Source organism: Palaemon carinicauda, chromosome 24 (genome assembly GCF_036898095.1).
Source record: "Palaemon carinicauda isolate YSFRI2023 chromosome 24, ASM3689809v2, whole genome shotgun sequence".
Lineage (NCBI taxonomy): Eukaryota > Metazoa > Arthropoda > Malacostraca > Decapoda > Palaemonidae > Palaemon > Palaemon carinicauda.
In genome coordinates, this window is record NC_090748.1 from 80,989,567 (window position 1) to 81,013,580 (window position 24,014).

Below are 24,014 nucleotides of genomic sequence, written 5' to 3' on the forward strand. Positions count from 1 at the left end.
TTCTACCTGAAGCACGCAATTCTACCCTCATCAAAAGGTAGTAATTGCGAAATCAGTCGTATAATGCAAGCACATTAATACCAGCAAAAAACAGTAAACATATTTTAAGATAAAAAATTCAGTGGCAGGGGAAGAGACTAAACACTAGTTCATTCAAAACTACGTTTTCAATCTCTCACCGTACATTGCCTGGGGACGAGAATAAAAAACTAAAAACGTTTTATCCTTTCTCCCCGTACAGAGACTAGGGACGAGAGTAACTGGAGAACAACGTTACCCGCTTGAACGGAACGTTTTCTCTCCTCTCTCTCCCTCCGTCTCTATCTTTCTCTCTCTCTCTCTCTATTGATTTCGCACCTAAGAGAAGAGCCCACTTACGTTTCGTCAAAAAAAAACATGTTATTTGACCAAAGGAAAAAACTGAAAGGTTTTTTAATTAAAAAGTTCCTTTAAAATAGAATTTAAAACATTTAAGCTTTGAAAGAAGAATGAACAAAACGTCAGAATCGATTTACTCTTTCTGCAAAGTGAAACCGTGATACTCTCTCTCTCTATCGTAATGATAGAGCGCAAACTGCGTAGCATAAATAAACTAAACGTTAGTTCATCTTTGAAACAGTATGAAGACTATTCAAAGAAAATCTTTCATAAAATATCTATTAAAAAATATTCATTTAAAAAGTTTTAAATCATTAGCTCTTTAAAAGCTATTTACGATTGAAAGGGCTCAACGTTGTTTAACTTCGGTTTCCAAGTTAGGACCGCCTACTCTCAGGAAAGGTCGCATATAAACAAATCATTAAAATTTATTTTTATGTTTATTATAAATGGAAAGTTAATCGAAGAGGCCTAATAAAGGCGGTGAGATATAAAATATATAGAGGAAAATCTATAATTAATTTATAACGTGATAAGATAATTGCTAAAAGCCTAAACACACTTCCGTCTAAGGGAAGGGTCGGCCATTTAAAAGTCAAAGATAGTACATACTCTCTTTGTCATAAAAAATTAAATCTATCCAAAAACGAGTTCAAGGATTTATTGAAGAAAAACACCTGTACTGCGAAAGCTCAAACCAAATTAAAGTACTTCACCAAATATGATGGGAAAAACTCCAGGTTCAACAGCGAGTAAAAGTACGTCTTGTCGACACGTCGACAGAGAAGAAATTGAAGGTTTTGTTTACATCCGAGAGTGGTATCTGGCCGACAGTTGGCGCTGGTGGGCACACCCGCAACCTGCATAGCGATCGCTCGCGAGTTTTTTTATGTATGTGTCTGTCGAGCAACAGAGTTGCAGCTATTATATATTCACCGGCTAAGTTAAATATTTAAAAATTTATTTTATTGTCATTATTGTTCTTGAATTTCTCTTGTATTTTTTCCTTATTTCCTTTCCTCACTGGACTATTTTCCCCGTTGGAGCCCTTGGGCTTATGGCATCCTGCTTTTCCATCTAGGGTTGTAGCTTAGCAAACAATAATCGATAAGATTCCTCACCTAACCAGACCTAAGACCTGTGTCCTTACCTATCGGGAGAACTTACATCCCCATGCAACTGCCCTTAGGCTGCTGTATTCTAAGCCTACCTTGTGTTTGCTTCACTCCTGGCAAGGTAACACAATCATTTTTCATAAAGGAAATCAAATTTACAAGTAACAAGAAATTTTACTCTATTCCTAATGAATTACATGCACCCCATTATATACAATATACTAACTGAATTACATATGGCAGGAATTACATTACTCAAAGTCACTAAAACCAGAATCTTCGGCATGAACTATTTGAACAATGCCAAAAAACGTGGCCTTGCCATTATCCGTTGATTTTACATCGTAAACATAACGCACCACACCAACACCACCCAGGAGTCATATCTTTTATGAATAAGATGTAAACTCCTTTTGCTGGGTAAACTTCATAATCCTCAGCAGTTTTGGATTGATCAATTTATGAAATTATTCACAAGTATTATATCAGGTAGAACTTCATTAGTCTCAGAGTGATGTGTTGCCATCTTTGCGTCTCAGGGACTAAGAATAGGCATCTCTGACCCACATTTGATTCTCCCATTACCCTGTTCAAATTCTGGAAATGCTGAATTCTGATTGGATAAAAAAAAACTTCTGGTAATTTTCCGTCTTAAGCGAGGTTCGATTGGGTAGTTTCAAATTATCGCACCTGCCGATTAGTTCAGTAGGCCGTTGCTAAAGTGCTGATGAATTGATCAAAACGTCATCTACAGTTAATTCTAGGAACTACGGGGGTGAAAAGGTGTGTCAGAGGAAAGAGCTCGTCCGACTTACATATTTTACAGCAATTTTGATGATTTTCATAATTCTATATTTATTTGGTATTTACCCTGAGTATTTATAACATTCTGAACAGTTTTTAATCTATACACATTTGCGGTAGGGTTGAAAATAAGGTAATTATGGGGTTTAGCCATCATCATACATACCCCCATATCCCTACCTAACTTAACTCAATAGCCAATGCCCTCACCTTAAGTCGGAGCCTTTGTAAATCAGCGGCCAGTTCCTCCCATTTGCATTAAAAATTGACATCAACTAACCTAAATTTTCCAGTACTATTGTACAGTATTACAGGGTAATGTAACCTAGGGAAAAAACTTCTTTTTTCTATAGAAAAAGGTCCGCTATCATATATACACCCCCTTAAGTCTAAGGTAATGACATTATCTTTATCTTTCAACACAAGAAAACAGTGTGTTTGTGAAAAAAAAAAAACTGTAAGGAAGAAAATAGAACAGGATTAAGTAAATAAAAAAATACTGGTACCTAAATAGTTATATATAGGAACTATATCAGGATTTATGTACCAAAAATATTGGCTAATCTTGACAAATGACTCGTTATTTAGCCCTCTTTATCTTACAGCAAATGCCTGTGGTATACCAAGAGAAAATCAAACATAAAGACTTGGATTGGGTTTTGGCATTTTGGCTATGTAGACTAGAGCTGTGGACTGGAAGGCCATTCACCGCCCAGGTACAATTGATGGAAACCCCCAGAAGTAATGCTGTAAGGTAAAAGTTAGAGGAGGTTCGTCTGTGACTGTAAGAATGTAGAAATGAAAATCAATATAATTATAAGGAAGCGGGAACGGAGGTGAAGCAGGAAATAAAGCAAGCATAGCTAGGGCCCCAATGAACGCTGCAAAGTCCTATAATTAATGACTACAGTGAATTGGATGTGGTGCACTATCACCCTACTGGAAACACTTTGCGTTATATTAGTCTTACCTAACGTAGATTTTCATTCAATTTAATAATCTTGAAGTGAGTTTAGTAGGTTCTAGGCGCCTGTTTGCGGCTACCAACCTGCCATCGACGCACTTTCATACTAAATTGAAATATTGTGCGTTATAACGGCACCTCTGACCTTCCACAAATACCATGTTCTGTATATTGCATAGTTTGTACTCTCTTTTTTATCCTGTCATTTCTCTCTGTAAGGTTCTCACTCTTAATCTAATTTTATAGCATATATCTACGATATTTACAAAAAAATTCACTTTTCATATTCCTGATAACTTGTCGAATCCTGAATATCACATACCTCTGCAATAAAAGTTTCAATATATCATATCAATATATCATATCAATGGACAAATATCACATCAGTAAACTTTTCCTTCATCAAACATCTATCATGTAGTGTTTTACCTACTAACAATGATCAAATGCATTAATATCTGTATTCAAATACCGATTTATTAGGTTACTCCATTTCCACAAATAAAGTTTAACCACTCGAACTTACCATGTTCAGCATCTTGTATCATCAGTTTTGTACCAAATGCATATCATTGATGTCGTGCAATTGCTGAGTTAGAGAAAAATATATCAGGAATACATTCTTTCGTTTTCCAACTTAGTTCCTTCTAAATATGACCACATTTCTGACAGTAAATAGGAAGCAGGTATGCCTATTTGTTTTGTATGTTTTTCGTAGGCTATAATGATAAAATCAGTATGTCCTTTCTTCTCCAGAATAAAAATGTTTTGTTTCATCCGTTTGTCATGTGAAATTGTTGATTTATTTTGTTGAAAGTGATGCAACGATAAGAAGTGTGTGTAGACTGCACATGCATTATGTATATTATATTTGTGTAAAATGTCATTGATACAAGATGGTGCTCCTCTCTCGTAATATGATCCAACCTGAGACAAGACATGATAGCTCCATGTAGCCTACTTGTACGAATCTCATGTTTGTCATACACCACCAATTAATAGTGAGCAATTAACTATCATGTGTATTATGTTTTCGGTTTTTATACCAATTTGATAATTGTGAAAGTGATTCTACGTCGACATAAACCATCTGTATTAGGCTATATCTAGTGCATAGAGTTATTAATAACTCGCATCCCTTCCTAATAAAACTCCAAGGAAAGCCTTGACTTTCTGATTTCAACTTTTGGCGATTTCTGTGATCAAGGGCTGATGTGTGTGTGTGTGTGTGTGTGTGTGTGTGTGTGTGTGTTTGTGTGGCTCCCATAAACTACCCATCCTTAGCTCACAATGATGGCGAAGATGCAGTTATTACAAGAACCTACTGAGCTTTAACGGGACTCAAATCCCAGTCCGGCAGATCACCAGACAGGGACGTTTCCAATAGTCCACCACTTAGTTTCATTACTTGATCCTCCAAATTTATGAGATTAGTATCTCCTTATATTCCTGCAGTTAAAGGGCAATTGGCAAGTCATGACGTAATGGTGAAGTGAATCCTCTCCAGTTTCCCAGTACACCCTCCCTGAGTTCCTCAATTAGTTATGATTACTTGTAGCTTATTATTAACTTACTGTACTTGTATCAAACTTTTTGTGTCTAATAAACCCTTTCTCTCCACGTGTATTTGTACGCCCATAGGCGGTTTGAATGCCACCCTTATCATAGAACTGCATTGACCTGCTTAACTCCTGCTCAATCTGCCCTTGAGTGCACTTCTTCAGTATGCGACTGCTTGTGATTCTTGTCTTGATCTGTTTTATTATCAAGGTAAGATTATAGCCAAATGTGTCTTCGAGAGTATTTTTTGATCAAACATATGTACTATTTCATTATCAAAGATGATTGAAAAGACATTTTCATGAACTTGTAAATATCCCTTATTGATTTTTTATCTTAATTGACTATTTTTTTCATCTACAGAGTCCTTGATTTTTTTCTGTAGATAGGAAGGCCGAAATACTATCAGTTATTATTATTATTATTATTATTATTATTATTATTATTATTATTATTATTATTATTATTATTATTATTATTATTGTTGTTGTTGTTGTTGTTGTTGTTGTTGTTATTATTATTATTATTATTATTATTATTATTATTATTATTATTATTATTATTATTATCATTATTACCATTATTATTATTACTAGTTAAGCTACAACCCTACTTGGAAAAGCAAGATGATATAAGCCCAAGAGCTCCAACATGGAAAACTAGCTCAGCGAGGAAAAGCAATAAGGAAATAAATAAACGATATACTGACCTATGTTATAGCTAACAATGAGGTCAATAATTCAACCTATGCAGGTGAAACCCAGTTCTATAATTTGGCTATCATATATCCTTTTAACTCAAAATTTCCACCATTCATTTACATTTATTGCACACCAGCTCACTCTGTTTCCGTATCCAGGAATCCATTGCAGTACAGTTGGTCGTTATAATTTCTCATTTCTGTATTTTCCTCTTCAGCTGCTTGATAATGTTGGCTCAGTTCAGAGGTAGCCACCACCAAAATTTTACATGGTGGTCTATCTATAATCATGTTAATTGACACGAACCCTTACGGTTAAAGCGGGCTTCCGTGTGTTTGTTTGTAGCCTAAAGTTTACAGCATTATAATGCTGACTATCTTTTGCTTTTACTGAAGTCAGTGTACTCCATGTAACTAACTGTTACAAGAGAATATAGCAGTTTTATCTTTAAAAGTGAATCTCTCTTATCTTCCAGTATTCTAATACCAATGATAGTGGTGATTTTTGTATTCCCCTGCTATATTGAAGTCCTAATTGTTGTTTGATAGTATGAAATAATTCTCCTTTCTTCATTTTGATTGGCTTTAAATTATTCCAATCTTGACTTTAACTAGCACATAGAAGTAGGTGCAGCAATTAATCACATATCTCATTGCCCGATAGGCTACAGCTACTGATGACCCCTTGCAACCATATGCCATTACTTTTAGAAGTTTATTCTCGTTTTATAACCCGTGATTAAAATGTTGAAACGTCATATCTCTAATAAGATTACCCCCTACATAGAGTTACAAGTATTCAAACTTATTAACATATACCAGTTTCCATCCTTCAGTACTAAATGTTCTCAATGTTATAGTTTGGTACACGTAACCATTGTAATTTTAGTAGACATTACAAAATTTGGTTTAATGAAAATCCTGCCAGCATTATTCAACAACTTCTGTTATGTATGTTGCAAAAGATTTTGCCTAATTCTGATCATTTTTTTACGTTCAGATCTTCCTGGACAGTAGCATCCTGTTCAAAATACTAGATATGCAGACTGACATAAATCTCTCTTTATAGTTTATATATGAAAGATCTGTTTTCATGTTGTTTTGTTCTTGAAATATTTCATTTTAATTTTATCTTTCTTTTCATACAGTTTATTTATTTCCTTATTTCCCTACTTCACTTGGTTATTTTCCCGTTATAGCACTTGGGCTTCGGGCATCATGCTTTTCCAACTAGGGTTGTAGCTTAGCTAATAATAATAATAATAATAATAATAATAATAATAATAATAATAATAATAATAATAATAATGCAGTTAATGCTAATAGTCCATCATGACGCTCAATACTACACTGGTTCCTGGTTCCTTATTCCTAATTGCTCACTCCGCAAAATCAGTTTGCGGGCACTCTACCGCCTTATAGATAGGAGCAAAGCTTCTAAGCTTATTCTTTTTTTTTTTAATTGCAATTAAGCTTATTTTATCTGTCCCATACATAAATTAATCATGAAATTCTCAATCTTTACTTTTAACCCATTGTACCTTGAAATCAGATAGGATAACACCTTGCAATCATCAGTTTTGGCAACCTATTGTGGTTAGTTTGGAATTTTTAAATTCTTCTTTCATGTGCGTTGCCCTACTTATAAATGCAACCAGATCCTAGGTAGGATTTTGCAGCCTACCTTTACTTATGTCTAGTTTAATTAACTGACCTAATTTTGGGGATGAGAATAAATGTTTAGTAGTATCTTCTTCATCTTTGCGCAGGTTATAGTAATTATCTGCACACTTTCCCCTGAAATTTACTTTTAAATTGAGCATATTTAATTTTGTCAGTACTCTGAAAGTTTTATTCCAGCTGTGACCAAGTTGTTAAATGTTTTTTCCTAATATGGTGGATGAATCAGTAGAACTTTAAAAATCCAAACTTGCAAATGTTTTGTGTTGAACAGGCTGACATAAGTCTCTTTTTATTGTTTACAGTATATATGAAAGATCTGTTTTAATGGTCTTAAGATATTTTAGTTTAATTGTACATTACTTCTCATATAGATAATTATTTTTTTTTCCTTATTTCCTTTCCTCACTGAGCTATTTTCCCCCGTTAGAGACCTTGGGCTTATAGTATCCGGCTTTTTCTACTAGGGTTGTAGCTTAGCTAATAATAATAATAATAATAATAATAATAATAATAATAATAATAATAATAATAATAATAATAATAATAATAATAATAATAATAATAATAATAATAATAATAACAATTTGAAGATGAATTCAAGTCTATATAAAGATACTATCAATATAAGCCATTATTACAATAGCAGTAATATTGCAGACCACACTAATGTTGCATTGTAGACTTCTGCATAAGATATCAAGCTCAAAATCCTTTGTACAAAAAGTTTTCATTTGAAGAGAAACCGTGTATTCATATCTACTTGCTCCCATTAGAGTTATTCACTAATAACGCTTCTAATTCATTCCATTCCTCGGGTATATCTATTATTTCTTGTGTTTCATTTGTAATCTCTTTTACACCTTTCTTCATGTTTTAGCCCATAGTTTTCATCATTTTATTACTGACTTCTTGTACGTCTCTTGTAGGCCTATTCTTATTCTTTTTTTTCTTGAATTTAACTATTGAATCAACTTTTTGTTGTATCATCTCTCTCTCTCTCTCTCTCTCTCTCTCTCTCTCTCTCTCTCTCAATTGCTTGCTTGAAGATGAAAATTTTTGGAATCCGGGACGAGAGAGGTGTCTGTACGGTTTGTCTTTGGTTCACAAAAATCAATTCAATTAAAGTACAAAAAGCCATGGAGTATTATACTTATGTTTACGGGAGGGGTTGTTGAATTATGCGAGTACACATTCACACAAATTTTGAGGTTATTCGGGGAATGCATCCTTTTGGGACTTCGAAAACAAAGATAGATGGATATCATAATTAAAGATGAGATAGAAATAGAAAATGTTGAAGAGATTAAAAAGGAATTTGAACCTTTTACTGCTGTTCAAGTTGGGAACAGGCTACACCAAAGTTGAAATGGTACAGTCATGAGGATACATACATACATATACAAAGGCACTTCCCCCAATTTTAGGGGGTAGCCGACATCAACAAAGAAACAAAACAAAAAAGGGGACCTCTACTCTCTACGTTCCTCCAGCCTAACAAGGGACTCAACCGAGTTCGGCTGGTACTGCTAGGGTGCCACAGCCCACCCTCCCATATTATCCACCACAAATGAAGCTTCATAATGCTGAATCCCCTACTGCTGCTACCTCCGCGGTCATCTAAGGCATCGGAAGCAGCAGCAGGGCCTACCGGAACTGCGTCACAATCGCTCGCCATTCATTCCTATTTCTAGCATGCTCTCTTGCCTCTCTCACATCTATCCTCCTATCACCCAGAGCTTTCTTCACTCCATCCATCCACCCAAACCTTGGCCTTCCTCTTGTACTTCTCCCATCAACTCTTGCATTCATCACCTTCTTTAGCAGACAGCCATTTTCCATTCTCTCAACATGGCCAATGTTGATGTCGGCTACCCCCTAAAATTGGGGGAAGTGCCTTTGTATATGTATGTATGTATCCTCATGACTGTACCATTTCAACTTTGGTGTAGCCTGTTCCCAACTTGAACAGCAGTAAAAGGTTCAAATTCCTTTTTAATCTCTTCAACATTTTCTATTTCTATCTCATCTTTAATTATGATATCCATCTATCTTTGTTTTCGAAGTCCCAAAAGGATGCATTCCCCGAATAACCTCAAAATTTGTGTGAATGTGTACTCGCATAATTCAACAACCCCTCCCGTAAACATAAGTATAATACTCCATGGCTTTTTGTACTTTAATTGAATTGATTTTTGTGAACCAAAGACAAACCGTACAGACACCTCTCTCGTCCCGGATTCCAAAAATTTTCATCTTCAAGCAAGCAATTGAGAGAGAGAGAGAGAGAGAGAGAGAGAGAGAGAGAGAGAGACCAATTTTAGAACCTTGAATACACACATTTTGATATATGGACACATACACGTGTACACACACACACACACACACATATATATATATATATATATATACATATATATACATATATATATATATATATATATAGATATATATATATATATATATATATGACTGGAGAGAGTATTTAGGCAAGAAAGTAGATGAGGCTGACAAAGCTATGAATTCACGGAGCGACTTTGTCGTAAGAATTGTTGATAGAATTATTAATGAAATGTAACGGGGGCAAAGAAGAAGAGGCATATACCCATCAAAAGAGACATGGATCTGTTATAACAATAGAAGACGAAGAAAGACAATGTTGGATGGAACTCTTTAGTGAGGTCATGAATATGAGATATAAAGAGAATAATTTGATTGATATACCTGATGCTGATGAAGACCTTGATGTGCCCATGAATTAATTATGTTGCTTGAAGTTGAGGCTGGCATTAAAAAAACTCGAGATGGAAAACCCCTGGATAAGATGGAATAACAGCCGAGATGATACTGGCTGAAAATGAAGTGACCTCCAAAATACTTATAAGATTATTTTGTAGAATGTAGCAAAACCTGGTGAATGGGAATTAGGAGTGTTGGTGAAAATGGTTAAAAGTGGAGACCTGACTGATTATAATGATTACAAATGCATAACAATTACGTCAGTTGTCATGGAAATATATAGTATGCTTATTCTAAAGAGACTAGAGAGAAAGATTGATGAAAAGCTGAGGGATGAACAAGCACGAATTATAAAAGGGAGAAGTTGTACTTACCAAGTTTTTAGTTTGAGACATGTTGTACAACAATGCGTAGAATATAGAAATCCACTTTTGATGGTATTTGTATACTAGGGAAAAGCCTTTGATAGTGTGCACCGGCCAATTTCGTGAAAAGTCTTGCATTTTTATGAAATTCCTCTTAAATATGTAAATTTGATTAAGCCTGTTCATGAGCATAGCAAGTGCAAAGGAATTTACAGTGAACAGCTGAGTACTCCAAGGGAATATGTTGTCACCTATGCTATTCATCCTCCTCATGGATTTTATAATGCGTAGAGCAGTTGGAGATGGTGGAGAAAGATTGGACTAAATTGGTAATTGAAAATCAGCTGACCTAGAGTATGCTGATGACGCTGTCCTTATTAGCAGAACACCACAGGATTTATAATGCCTACTTACCAGAATGCATGAAATATCACAGGACGTTGGGCTCAAGTTAAATAAACGAAAGCCAGAGATGATGAAAACGGAATATGCAATTGAAGATGAAACACCATTGGAAGTAGGAACTATTCATGTGGTAGAATCGTTTAAATATTTCATCATCATCATATCCGACGCTTATTGACGCAAAGGGCCTCGATTAGATTTTGCCAGTCGTCTCTATCTTGAGTTTTCAATTCAATAGTACTCCATTCATCCTCCCCTACATCACGCTTCATAGTCCTCGGCTACGTAGACCTGGTTCTTCCAATTCTTGTAGTGCCTTGTGGAACCCAGTTGAAAGTTTAATGAACTAATCTCTCTTGGGGAGTGCGAAGAGCATGCCAAAACCATTTCCATCCACCCCTCACCATGATCTCATCCACATATGGCACTCAAATAATCTCTCCTATTGTTTCCTTTCTAATCCTGTCCTGCCATTTAACTCCCAATATTCTTCTGAGGGCTTTGTTCTCAAATTTAGAAAATCTGTTGGATATTGTTTCATTGTCATACCACGACTCATGCTCATACAGTAACACCGATCTCACTAAACTGGTATATAGCCTGATTTTTATATGTAATTTCAGGCTATTTTATTTCCAAATTTTGCATAACCTAACCATTGTCTTATTTGATTTTTTCTAACTAACATTAAACCCAAATTCCAAAGATTGTGTATTAGAGATCATAGTTTCTAAATATTTAAATAATTCTACCTCATTAATCCTTTCTCCTTCCAATAATATTTAATCTTCCTTTGCATATTCCGTTCTCGTCATCTATATCTTTCTTCTATTTATCTTGAGCCCAACCTTGTGTGATATTTCATGCATTCTGGTAAGCAAACTTTGCAAGTCCTGTGGTGTACTGGTAATAAGGACAGCGTTATCTTCATACTCTATGTCAGCTAATTTCCTGTTATTAATCTAATCCAATCCTACTCCACCATCCCTAACTGTTTTATGCATTACAAAATTCATGAGAAGGATAAACAACATAGGTGACAACACATTCCCTTAGAATACTCCACTGTTCACTGGAAATTTATTTGATAGGACTTCACTAACATTAACTTTGTACTTGCTATGCTCATGAACAAATAATCAAATTTACATATTTAAGTGGAATTCCATATTAACGCAGGACTCTCCACAAAATTGGCCGTTGCATACTATCAAAGGCTTTTCCTATCCCACAAATGCCATCAAAAGTGGATTTCTATATTATATACATTGCTGTTCCACATGCCTTAAAATAAAAATTTGGTCAGTGCAACTTCTACCTTTTCTAAATCCTGTTTGTTCATCTCTCAGCTTTTATCAACCTTTCTCCCAAGTATCTTTAGAATAAGCATACTATATATTTTCATGACAACTGTTTCTTTAGAATGAGCACACTATACATTCTAATAACAACTGACGTAAGTGTAATGCCTCTGTAATTATAGCAATCAGTCAGATTTTTTTTTTTCCACCAACACTCCCAGCTCCCATTCATGTCCCAGAACTTCAGTACCAACTGACTAATATTTAAATATTTAGGAACTATGATATCTAATATAGAGTCTTTAGAATTGGACCCTAATTAATGATAAAAAAAATAAGATAATGGATGGGTAAAGTAAAATTTAGAAATCAAATCGTCTGAAATTACATATAAAAATCAGGCTATATACCCGTTCAGTGAAGCCGGTTTACTGTATGGATTTGAGTCATGGTATGACAATGAAATAATCTATAATAGATTTAGTAGAGTTGAGAACAAAGCCTTCAGAAAAATATTGGGAATTAAATGCCAGGACAGGATTAGAAATGAAACTAAGAGAGATTACTCGAGTGCCATGTGTAGATGAGATCATATTGAGAGGTAGATGGAAATGGTTTGGGCATGCTCTTCGCAATGCCCAAGAGATATTAGTTCATAAAACATTTAACTGGGCTCTAAAAGGTACTAGAAGAGTTAGAAGACCCAGGCCTACATGGGTGAGGACTATGAAGCGTCAAGTCGGAGATGATGAACTGATTACTATTGATTTAAAAGGTCAAGATAAAGATGACTGGTAATATCTAACCGAGGGCATTTGCGTCAATAGGCATAGGAGGAGATGACACACACACACACACACACACACACTATATATATATATATATATATATATATATATATATATATATATATATATATATATTATCATCAACCATTACTAGTCCACTGCAGGAAAAAGGCCTCAGACATATCCTTCCACTTGCGTCTGTTTATGGTCTTTCTGTGCCAGTCCACACCTGCAAACTTTCTTAGTTTGTCAATCCATCGTCTTCTCTTCTTTTCGCGACTTCTTGTGTAACATCCAGGGACCTATTCTGTTATTCTTAATGTCCACCTAGGCTATTGTCTGTCATTCTCATTATATGCCCTGCCCATGTCCATATTTTTTCTTTTTTTTTTTACTCTTAGAATATTATCTGCTTCAGTTTGATCTCGCTTTCATGTTCTCTTTTCCTGTCTCTTAGTGTTATTCCCATCATTATTCTTTCCATAGCTTTTGAGTTGGAACTAGCTTATGTTCTAAGGCTTTAGTAAGGCTCCAAGTTTATGGTGCATATGTTAATGCTGGTAGGGCCATCTCATTAAATACTTTTCTTTTTAGAGAAAGTGGCATTTTATCTTTCATTGTCTCATTTTTGTTTACCAAATGTTCTCTATTCCATGCTTATCGTTCTTTTAATTTCATTTATATATGTTACTGGAGCATAGAAGTTCTCTCGTGAAATTTTCATAAAATACTAAAGCTCTTATGGCATTAATATTATTTTAAAGCAACATTTTTCCGTCGGTGTACGAACTGGCTATTCTTTCCCTCATATAAACTATTTTTAGGGATAGCCTACTGCAGCACTAGACCCAATTTCCAATTCTTATTTTGCATCTATGCTATACATTAGGTCTAACAAAAATTATACAGATACATGAAGTGAAATTTAAACTATTCTCGGTTAATACACAATTTTATTTTTTCCCTAATTGATATTGATGATACCGGCTTTAAACCACGTTGATATTAGTGTTAGGAAATAGATGATGATTAAACAACTAAATCTAAATTACAATAAAGTAGAGTTCATGGTAGTAGAAAAGAAAAACAACTTAAGGAATTCAGTGATATCTGAATAAGTATTAATAACAACTTGGTCCCGATATCTAGTGGATTGTATCTCAGTGCTCAAAGAAATATAGTAAGAAGAGGAATCACACTGGGTCTAGTTCTAGTAACTTTACAGGGGAGTACATTGGCTCTAAGAAGTGGGCCAGATCTCCTACTAAAATGGAAGAAGAAGAAGAAGAACTAGTCTGCCAGCCGTGGCACAAAAGTTACGACTCCTTGGAAATTGTTGTTAGTTAGTGAAAGTGACGCGGTTAAGATTCGTATATTGGTTGTTAAATGCGTTCAATTATTGTTTGTGAGTTAATCGTTGGTAGATTCGGTTCAAATTTACTATTCCGTCTTGTAGTATGCAGTATCCTATAGAGAAACACCTCAGTCAACGTCAGTACAAGTTACCAAGGCTAATTTTGGCAAGGCTAAGTCAGGTAAGAATAGTAAACAAAACTCTGGTTGCTTGTAAAACTTTCTTATTACTTTCCAAATCGATTTTGTTCATGAAGAAAACTTTTATATCTCTAAAATAGGATAAAATGAAACTAGTTTTACAATTTATGAAATATGATTTGGCGTTACTCAGCCGGGAGTGAAGCCGTTTTGGAAGAAATCACAGGGCCGAGATAGTTTAAACGGTTCGTCGAACCAGCTTATCAAACTTGCTTGTCAAACGGTTTGAAGAGGTGAAGTCAGCCACAAAGGCATAAGGTTTATGGAATATGAAGCCCCACCCACCAAAGTCAGGCTAGAACAGACTCTCTTTGAACTGTTCGATAAACGTGTTCGACAACCAAATACCCCTGTTCACACGTTCAAACATCAACGGTATGCTGGGAACTTCCCAGAATTCCCTATTCCCTGGAGGATGAATGACACCTTCCTCTCTGAAAGATGAGGCTATGAATTGGGGTGTTGGAAATTCTGGCACAGGAGAGTGAACCACTAATTCAGGAGTAAAAATCGGGGATTCGCACTCGTTTGTCGAACCCCGTTCTACGAACCGTTCAACTGTGTAAACCCGCCCTTTAAGGTGAGCTAGGATTACGGCAGCATAAGGTGGTGTCACAGTGGCCAATAAACCCCCCCCCCCCCAGTTGATAAGTAGGTAAAGATTCGCCTCCTATGTTAGGTTAGGTGCAGAACATCTTTAAGAGGTGTACTTTTATTTTTCCCTTTTAAAATTTTTTCAATCAAACCTTTTGAAATTTTGAAACTTATAAAATTTGAAAAATGTCGGTGTCCTCCAGTTATTTGCCTCAGAACAGTTCAAAGCACTTACAGTAGAAATACACCAGGAACGGTAAATATATGATACTTTAGTTTCTAGCTAAATACATGAACCATATATTTTTTTTTACCCGCTATCTTGTGTTTTATGCATTTTTACCATGATTTGGGGCAAACCAACTGTTTTGAATTTTTTTTACCACCTTGTATAAAGGCAATTATGGGTAGGCCTATCCCAGTGGGAAACCGGGGTTTGATTGGGTGGGTAAATACCAGAAACGAATTATTTGCTGTAATAATAATGGTCAGAAATGCAAAATAATCAGAAGATAATCAGTTGGAAAAATATATGGTTCATGTAAGTGGCTGAAAATTAAAGTATTATGATTATCACTTCCTTCTCAGCTGTGGCTCGCTGCGCTTACAAAACTAGCATTACATCACTGCTCCCATGTTTTGGCAAGCGGTACATGTTGAGCTGCACTCGCTGGACCCTAGGGTCATTATTTCCTTTTTTCTTTATATTTTATTTCACATAAACAACAATAGCTATACACTGAACGGAGAGTGTTTTCATCAATCAATTGCCGACGTATATGAAATTACTCTAAATTTAGAAAAAAATTACCCCAAATTTCAAAATAGATTATACTTCCCCATTGGAGACGTCTGTGTGATGGTTGTGAAACTGAAACTCAAGGGGAAGATACAAAAAAATGGCTGTTGTAGAACAACATCGGGAAACTTGAGCATAAATGTTTGGAAGCTCGTAATTGCTTGAAAAAAACGGGTAATGATTACGTCATACAAAAAACAGAATAACTGGCAAAAGCAAACGCATGTGTAATAACTTGCCATCAGTTTCCTAAATTTAAAACAATGGAGTTAGAGTAAGAATTATCTTTCACATTTTAAATGACTGATACGTAAGTTATTATGCTTCAGCCCCATTGTACATAGAGAAAAATGCAAATTAGCCATCACTTATCCATTTTCTTATAGCAAATTTGATTTTTGCTGGTAATTAAAGTATCATACAGTATATTAACCCCAGGAACTCTTATTTTTTTATTAGAAATATTGGGCTGAAGTAGATATTTAACCACATTTTAATTACTGACTTGGTCCATCCAAACCAACTGCAAAGACTCTAGCTTTATTTATACAAACCTATGAATAAGTCTAGTTGGCAAGTATGAAACACGATGTAGGTAAGCTGCCTATTTCATCCTATTTTCACCCTATCAATATATTTTATAGAATAAAAATGGCTCTGCCTATCTTGGAAAATGATCCTACCCTACTGATTATTATATTCATAAGTTGAATTTGTTCCGTAACCGAAATACAAACCACGCTATTTACAAAGGGTATTACTTTTAGCGTAGCTGAAATGGCGAACCATTAGAATTTAACGAGGGTGTATTACCCCCGCGCTAGTTAGCGGGGGGTAGGGGAGTGGTAGCTAGCTACCCCTCCTCCCCCTCACACACAGGTGAATACTCACTTTAACTTTTGGCTCGGACTGTGACAGACGTCTCTGTCTTGGTCCTCGCTTGGCAGCCATTGTCTGTTTTGTCTTTAATTAATCGCTTACTTTTCATTTACTCAATATATATGTAAACATGTTTTCATGTTTGTATATATATTTGAGTATAGAAATAAGTAAGTTTCCTTTTCAGATGTGTGTGTGTAGTGTACGATATCTACGTGGAGTCCTCGGCAGTTAGGCCACCACGGCGTATTTTATGGGTGGCGATCGAGTTTGACTTATGTCTTTCTCTCTCTCTCTCTCTCTTGAGGTCGTTCACCCTTTTACTACGTGTTACTACGCCCTTGTAGCCTAGCTTCCTTTCCGTGTGGGGGGTTGCTACGCTGTACGTTTGTATCAATTAGTTATGAATCTAATTGTAGTTGTTTTTTGTTTTTCAGCTTGTAGAACGATTCCTTTCGGGGTTTTCGTTCTTTCTTTAGTGTTCATTCATTTTTAAATTACATAATTACATAGTTACATAATTATAATTGTTATAATTCTGTTTTGGTTACAGCTCTCCTTCCGCGAGTGTAAGTGGTTGTGAGGGCACGTGCCTGTTGTGTAATTCTTGTTCCTTTCCCTCGGGATTCCTCTTCGGAGCCTTCCCGGGGGAATGAATGTGTACTAATATTATTTGTTTTATTTTTTTACAGTTACCGATCTAGTTCGTTTCTGTAATATAGCAACGGTGTGAGCTGTCTGGTGGAGTCCTGGGGATTCGGCTGTTGCTGCCTCCCCCCTTGTATTTTCGTCAGGGGCGTGTCTCCCTCTACTGGTAGTACTCCCGTGTCGACGGACAGCTCTCCAGTTCATTTTAGAACAGTCAGGAGGCTTGCCTCCTTGGGCGGATAACTTTCCTTCCGAGGGAAGTTTTTCCTGTCCAGGCTTGAGTTTTTCCCCTTTTGGGGGGTTCTTCTCTTGCCTTTTTTTCGTGCGACTATGCTCTTGGTGCTGAGCGGTCGCACCTGCAGTTTCGCTCAAGGGGCTGGGCAACTGCAGGAGCTCCTCTTCGGAGGATTGCTCCTTTTAGGTCACTGGCTGACCAGTCTCTTCCACGAAGTGTTTCTCTTTCGTTCGCGTGAGAGTACACTCATAGAGACTCCTCTTCGGAGGTTTCTTCTGTTGCTGTTGGCCTCCCTCGCCGTAAGGCCCACCGTCCGCCTCGTCGTAAGGGCCTCTCATCTCCCTATAAGGGTGCTTGAGGCGCCTTTTGGATCTCCGTTTGCAGCCTACAACTCCTTTTTCTCGATCTTCCGCCTTGGTGCAGATGGACAGCAGTCTGATCTCGTCTTCCGACGGGCAACGGTCTTCCCGACGGACAACGGTCTGCCCGACGGACAGCGGTCTTCCGACGGACATCAGTCTCCCGGCGGACAACGATCCCTTCGGGGCAAAGGGTTGCCCCCACGGGGGTTCATCCCTTGCGTGTCAGGGTTTCCCTGCGCGCCCTTCTGCTCATCAGCGCTCTCCTGTTCGTCAGCGCTTTCAAGATGATCTTCCCTGCGGTTCCTGTTGGTTCCTGTTATGCGCCCTGTGCGCCCACGTTCGCCCTCGCGATCTAGAACTTTGGTTCAGGTCGGGGTCAAGGACTCTTCTTCTTTGCGCAGGCTTCCACGCGTAGCCTTCTGCTCGTCAGCGATCATCAGCTCGTCAGCGATCATCAGCTCACCAGCGATCATCAGCCCGTCAGCGATCATCAGCCCGCCAGCGATCATCAGCCCGCCAGCGATCATCAGCCCGCCAGCGATCTCCGGATCGCCCACGTGTGTTACAGCCGGCACGCCAACGTTCTCCAACACTTCTGAAGGAACATGGTTCGCCAGCTACTAGCTCACCTGCGCATGGTGATCGCCATCGCGCGACCCTCAACTGCGGATGCTGATCGCCATCGCGCGACCCTCAACTGCGGATGCTGATCGCCATCGCGCGACCCTCAACTGCGGATGCTGATCGCCATCGCGGGACCCTCAACTGCGGATGCTGATCGCCATCGCGGGACCCTCAACGGCGGATGCTGATCGCCATCGCGCGACCCTCAACTGCGGATGCTGATCGCCATCGCGCGACCCTCAACTGCGGATGCTGATCGCCATCGCGCGACCCTCAACTGCGGATGCTGATCGCCATCGCGCGACCCTCAACTGCGGATGCTGATCGCCATCGCGCGACCCTCAACTGCGGATGCTGATCGCCATCGCGCGACCCTCAACTGCGGATGCTGATCGCCATCGCGCGACCCTCAACTGCGGATGCTGATCGCCATCGCGCGACCCTCAACTGCGGATGCTGATCGCCATCGCGCGACCCTCAACTGCGGATGCTGATCGCCATCGCGCGACCCTCAACTGCGGATGCTGATCGCCATCGCACGACCCTCAACTGCGGATGCTGATCGCCATCGCGCGACCGCACACCTGCGGATGCTGATCACCATCGCTCAACCCTGCGGATGCTGATCACCATCGCTCAACCCTGCGCATGCTGATCACCATCGCGCGACCCTCAACTGCGTATGCTGTTCGCCATCACGCGATCGCCCACCTGCAGATGCTGTTCGCCATCGCGGGACCGCCAACCTGCGCATGCTGATCGCCATCGCGCGACCCTGGCATGCTGATCACCATCGCGCGACCCTGGCATGCTGATCACCATCGCGCGACCCTGCGCATGCTGATCACCATCGCGCGACCCTGCGCATGCTGATCACTGCTCGCGATCGCTCACCTTCGCATACTGCTCGCCATCGCACGATCGCTCACCTGCGCATACTGCTCGACCATCGCGTCGGCATATCACAACGCGCCATCGCCAACCTGCGCGTTAGCGCTCACCAGCTCACCACCGATCGCTTGTTGATCCATATCGCCAGCAGTCCTCCTCGCCCACGCGGCAGCGCGTTTCCTCGCCATCGCGCTAACGCTTGCGTTCGCCGCCTCGGACTCGCTCTCATCCACCTGCCCACCCTTACGACCGCTCGCCTGCGCGCCCGCGTGACCGCTCGCCTGCGCGCCCGCGTGACCGCTCGCCTGCGCGCCCGCGCGCCCGCGCGACCGCTCGCCCGCGCGACCGCTCGCCTGCGCGACCGCTCGCCTGCGCGACCGCTCGCCTGCGCGACCGCTCGCCTGCGCGCCCGCGCGACCGCTCGCCTGCGCGCCCGCGCGACCGCTCGCCTGCGCGCCCGCGCGACCGCTCGCCTGCGCGCCCGCGCGACCGCTCGCCTGCGCGCCCGCGCGACCGCTCGCCTGCGCGCCCGCGCGACCGCTCGCTTGCGCGCCCGCGCGCCCGCGCGACCGGTCGCCCGCGCGACCGCTCGCCCGCGCGCCCACAATCCCACGTGCCTGCACATCTACGCTCATGCTCTCCAATGTTCGCCCACGCGCGAACCAACGGTTTTTTTCCATCGCGCAGACGGATGGTGTTCCGTCGCGCGAACCTACAGTGTTTCTTCGCACAAATGTCGGCTTATTTCTTGCAGTATCCATTGCTCGTCTATGGGTTATCGCCCGCCGACCACCAGGAATTCCCGTCGCGCGAGCTCCAGGGCAATTGCGACCACGATTCTCAATGGGGTTTTCGCAGCATGACCAGCCTGGCGAGTTCTTCTGGAGCGTATTTCCAGAACACTGTCTCACCCCGTAAACACAGAGCATGGCACTTGCAGAATAGGAGAAACTTAAGGGAGATCTGAGCAACACTCCTCTATTCCTGAACCTGGGTTAGCCCTTCCCCGTCATTCCCTGGAAGGATTTTTGGCGGGGGGGCTTTCCGTTCGAGATTTCTCCATCGGACAAGGGGTGACTGCTTACCTCTTCCTCTGGGAGCTTACCAGGTTCTTTCCCTCCTCGGTTACGGCCCGAGGTTTGGTTCAAGGAAGCTACAGGAAGATCAAGGGTACTTTCCTCCTCTCGAGCTCAGGCACCTTGGCCTTTCGTCGTTAAGTATCTAACTTGCGGACAAGCTCGATGTTGTACCATCTGGACGCGCTGACTGAGGGCTTCCTTCGGGTGTCTCATCTGTGGAGGTCGACGACCTCAGACACCCTTCCATCCTTGAGAAGAGTTTGTTTGTGCCCAAGGACAGAGACTTAGACAGCTGCTGTGCGGGGTAAATCGACTTCCGGTTTCACTCCTCCAAGGCGCTTTCTTCCAGACTCTGCAGGGCTCCAGCGCCTTTTCTTTCAACCACGTCGGCCTAAGTTATCGGCTATGACAACTGGGACAAGGTGTCCAATTGCAGTTTTCTCCTGTCAGGAACAGATGGCACGGGAGACTCCCCCGGGGGGGCATAGTCCTAAAAGGAGTTCACGAACTCTAGGATTGCAGGTTTTTCGCTGGGAGGATGCTTAAGGTTACTCATCCGAATGACAGCTTCCCGATGCCCATTCCCGCATATTCTCTGTGAGTAGCCAAGGATATCGCGCCTGCCGTCTCTGTCAGCGAATTCAGTGTCTCTGAACCTCTATGCCATAGCGTCAGCAGAGTTGCCCGGTTGGGCAGAATGATCCATACCTTAGGCGAAGGTCCTCCTTAGGATCATCGACGGCTTCACCCCCGGCCCCCTCAGTCGATCATTTCTTGTAAGGAAGGATCTGAGAGGGGATGTCCTTAGTCGACCTCTCAGCCCCGATCAAGTTTGTCGAACAAACTTCGGCCAGCAGAAACGATCAGACTGGTAACGAGGCGACAGGACTCCTTAAAAACCCTGGATCGGAAGGACGGCTACTTTCAGTTTCCATTCCATCCATCTTCCAGGGTGCTCGTCGAATTCAGCCTAGACTGCAAGTATTCCTGCTTATGATGAAGTGTGGGACTGCAAGTATTCCTGCTCATGATGCAGTGTGGCTATCCCGCCGTGGCATAGCAGGTTTGTTTCCCCAGAGAACTCTCCCTGCCTTCCTCTTGGCCGCTCAGGGGCAGGCTTCCGCCTCCTCTGCTGTTTGGAGGGCTGGTCAACTCCTGTAGGCTCGGGTTTCGACCTTCTTCAGCGCCGGGACAAGCTTCCGGATGCTTACCATGAGTGTGGGCTCATGGTATTTTGCTTGGAGCCTTCTCTTCCTCTGCCTCAACATCTGGAGTATCTGGCCATGATATTGAGTCAACCGCCTTACCACATTGGAAACCCCGCTTCTCGTCCATCCAGCGAGGTTAAGCAACGTCGGTACTTGGATGGGTGACCACCTGGGTACGCCAGATTCTGTTACCACATCCTCCGAGCCTTCCTTTCGGTTGACCGTGGCAAGACTGAGGAGAGTTGCAGTACCTGTTCTCAGTCAAGCAGAGCTTTCAGCCCTACCTTGAAACGTTTCCTAGTTCTTCTTTCCTCATTGACCCGTCTATAGTCCGAATGGTCGCCTCAGGATAAGTTCCATGTGGGGCGATCCAAGTTCCGGTGGCTTCAGGCAATGTTTAACCGGACTCCCTGGCCCTATGGGATCAGCGGAACTATTAGACCTGCAATGGGTGTTGACCTATGGAGCCTCTTGATGGTAGTGGATATTCTCGTCCTTTCCCCACATTCTTGATGCGGTTCTCGGACTCGTCAAAGGAAAGGGGTGGGGGGCATGTTCCGGTCCAGGCCTATGGTCAAGACCTGAAGGATACCTCTCCATCATTCAGGCAGGCTTAGGGGCCTTAGTCTGGCCCCTCTTCAGATCCTACAGCTACTGCCGAGTCTCCCCGTTGCGCGTCGACTTCATTCTAACCAGCAGGGGACGCATTTTCACACCTTCACATCTTGCAGTAGAGATACCGGGATGATTGAGATTCTCTCAATACCACCATCGGCTCTCTCATTCCAGGCAGGGGAATGTTTCTCTCAGACTATCCGAGCAGAGCCTCATAGAGAGAGTGTACCTAGGGGTCTTTGACCTTGGGTAACCAGCAAGTGCTGGTCTGGGGGACCTGATCGCGACAGCTTGGAACCTCAAGCTTCCGCTAGTCTTCCCCCCAGTCTCAGACCCCGAGACACTGGCAAGATGCATTCCGGTGATGGTGGGACAACTTCGACGCCTGCGTCTTCCCTCCTTTTTGTCTGTGGACAATGGGCCTCAACAAGACCAGGTTGTCTGTCAACCTTTCAATGGGAGAGCTCCACTGGGACTACGCGCAGAACGGTTTCTGGACCCTCTGCTTCCCCTGACGGATCTCCCGGGAGAGCTTCTCCCACGGCGCAGACTACTCAAGCAACCACACTGCGACATCTCTCCCGAACCGGGACGTCGCTTCGGCTTCATGCCTGGAGACACTACGCTTCCTCCTCTAGAAGAGACAACCCGCTACAGTCGCGGTACGGAGGTCGCGTCATCTGCGATAGTCATCCACAGGGGTCTCCCAGGCAAAGTGAAGAGTCTAAGGTGGTTGGTGCCGTGGGAGATATACCTCTTCCCTTGAGGCCTCTTCTCCAGCAATAACAGTCTTATTGCCTTTCGGCGGGAGGAAACTCCATTCCGCTCTCAGTAATGAAGCCTGTCGCTCAGCCTTTCCCTGACCTTCAGGCTTAAAGGAATAACTTTTTCCTGCCCGCTGGATCTATCCTCGCTCATGCGAAGCTACGATCGTCCCTGCCCTAGTCGGAGGAAGACCTCCAACTTGGAGCATGGCTCGGACTTTTAGTCCTTTAAGAGATCTTCTCAAGACCCTTTTACGACAGGCCTCGGATTGTATTCCGCCTTGGGTCTTCTGCTCACTCTGGCCACGGCCAGTGTGTAAGCAATCTTCTTGGTCTCTTACTACTCCCCCCTTTCTAAGGAAGAGGGGAAGGCAACATTCAGGCTCGCTCCTGAGTTGTTGGCTAGACTCAAAATCTGAGGGTCCCGGCCCTTCGGTCCGATTCATTCAAGATTTTGAGTCTCCATTCTGTGTCTGATGTCCCAAGACCTTCTCTTCCTTGCCAGTAAGGAATCGAGAGGTTAGCGCTGGGAACAGCTGCAGTTTGTCCTCAGTTGCAGCCGATTTGGGAACACAAGGAGGACATGGGGGGAGAGTCACCAGTATACCTCTTCAGCCCGGACTCAAGGACATTCATCTCGTCCTGTCTTCAGACCCTCCCCCGCCACGTCGCCCTACAGCACGATGTTGGATACATCGCAACGTCCCTCGCCTTCGAGTAATACTACTCTGTGACGCAGGTGCTACAAGCTGGAGTCTGGAAGCGTCTGATGACCTTCGCAGCCCGCTTCCTGCAGGGCGTGACCCACAGGAATCTCGATACGTTTTCTATCGCTCTGCGGTGGCTACACAACAGCTGGTCTAACCTCAGGCTCCCTTTTGGACAGGTAGCAGAAGGTTGAGGGCATTGTTATCAGGTTTTAGTCTGCATGAACGAAAGAAGTATGTCTGGCCCTTACTTCTT

The 24,014-nt window shown here is 41.6% G+C and overlaps 1 protein-coding gene across 1 annotated transcript in view; it reads right to left on the minus strand.

Annotated features, from left to right (window-relative positions):
* The window catches only part of Cpsf100 (cleavage and polyadenylation specificity factor subunit 2), a 200,073-nt gene extending 196,688 nt beyond the window's left edge, over positions 1-3,385 (minus strand). Inside the window, exon 1 of the mRNA XM_068348239.1 lies at positions 3,268-3,385. The gene's annotated coding sequence lies outside the window, so the exon portion shown is untranslated. The remainder of the gene's footprint in view (positions 1-3,267) is intronic.
* Positions 3,386-24,014: the final 20,629 nt, after the last annotated feature.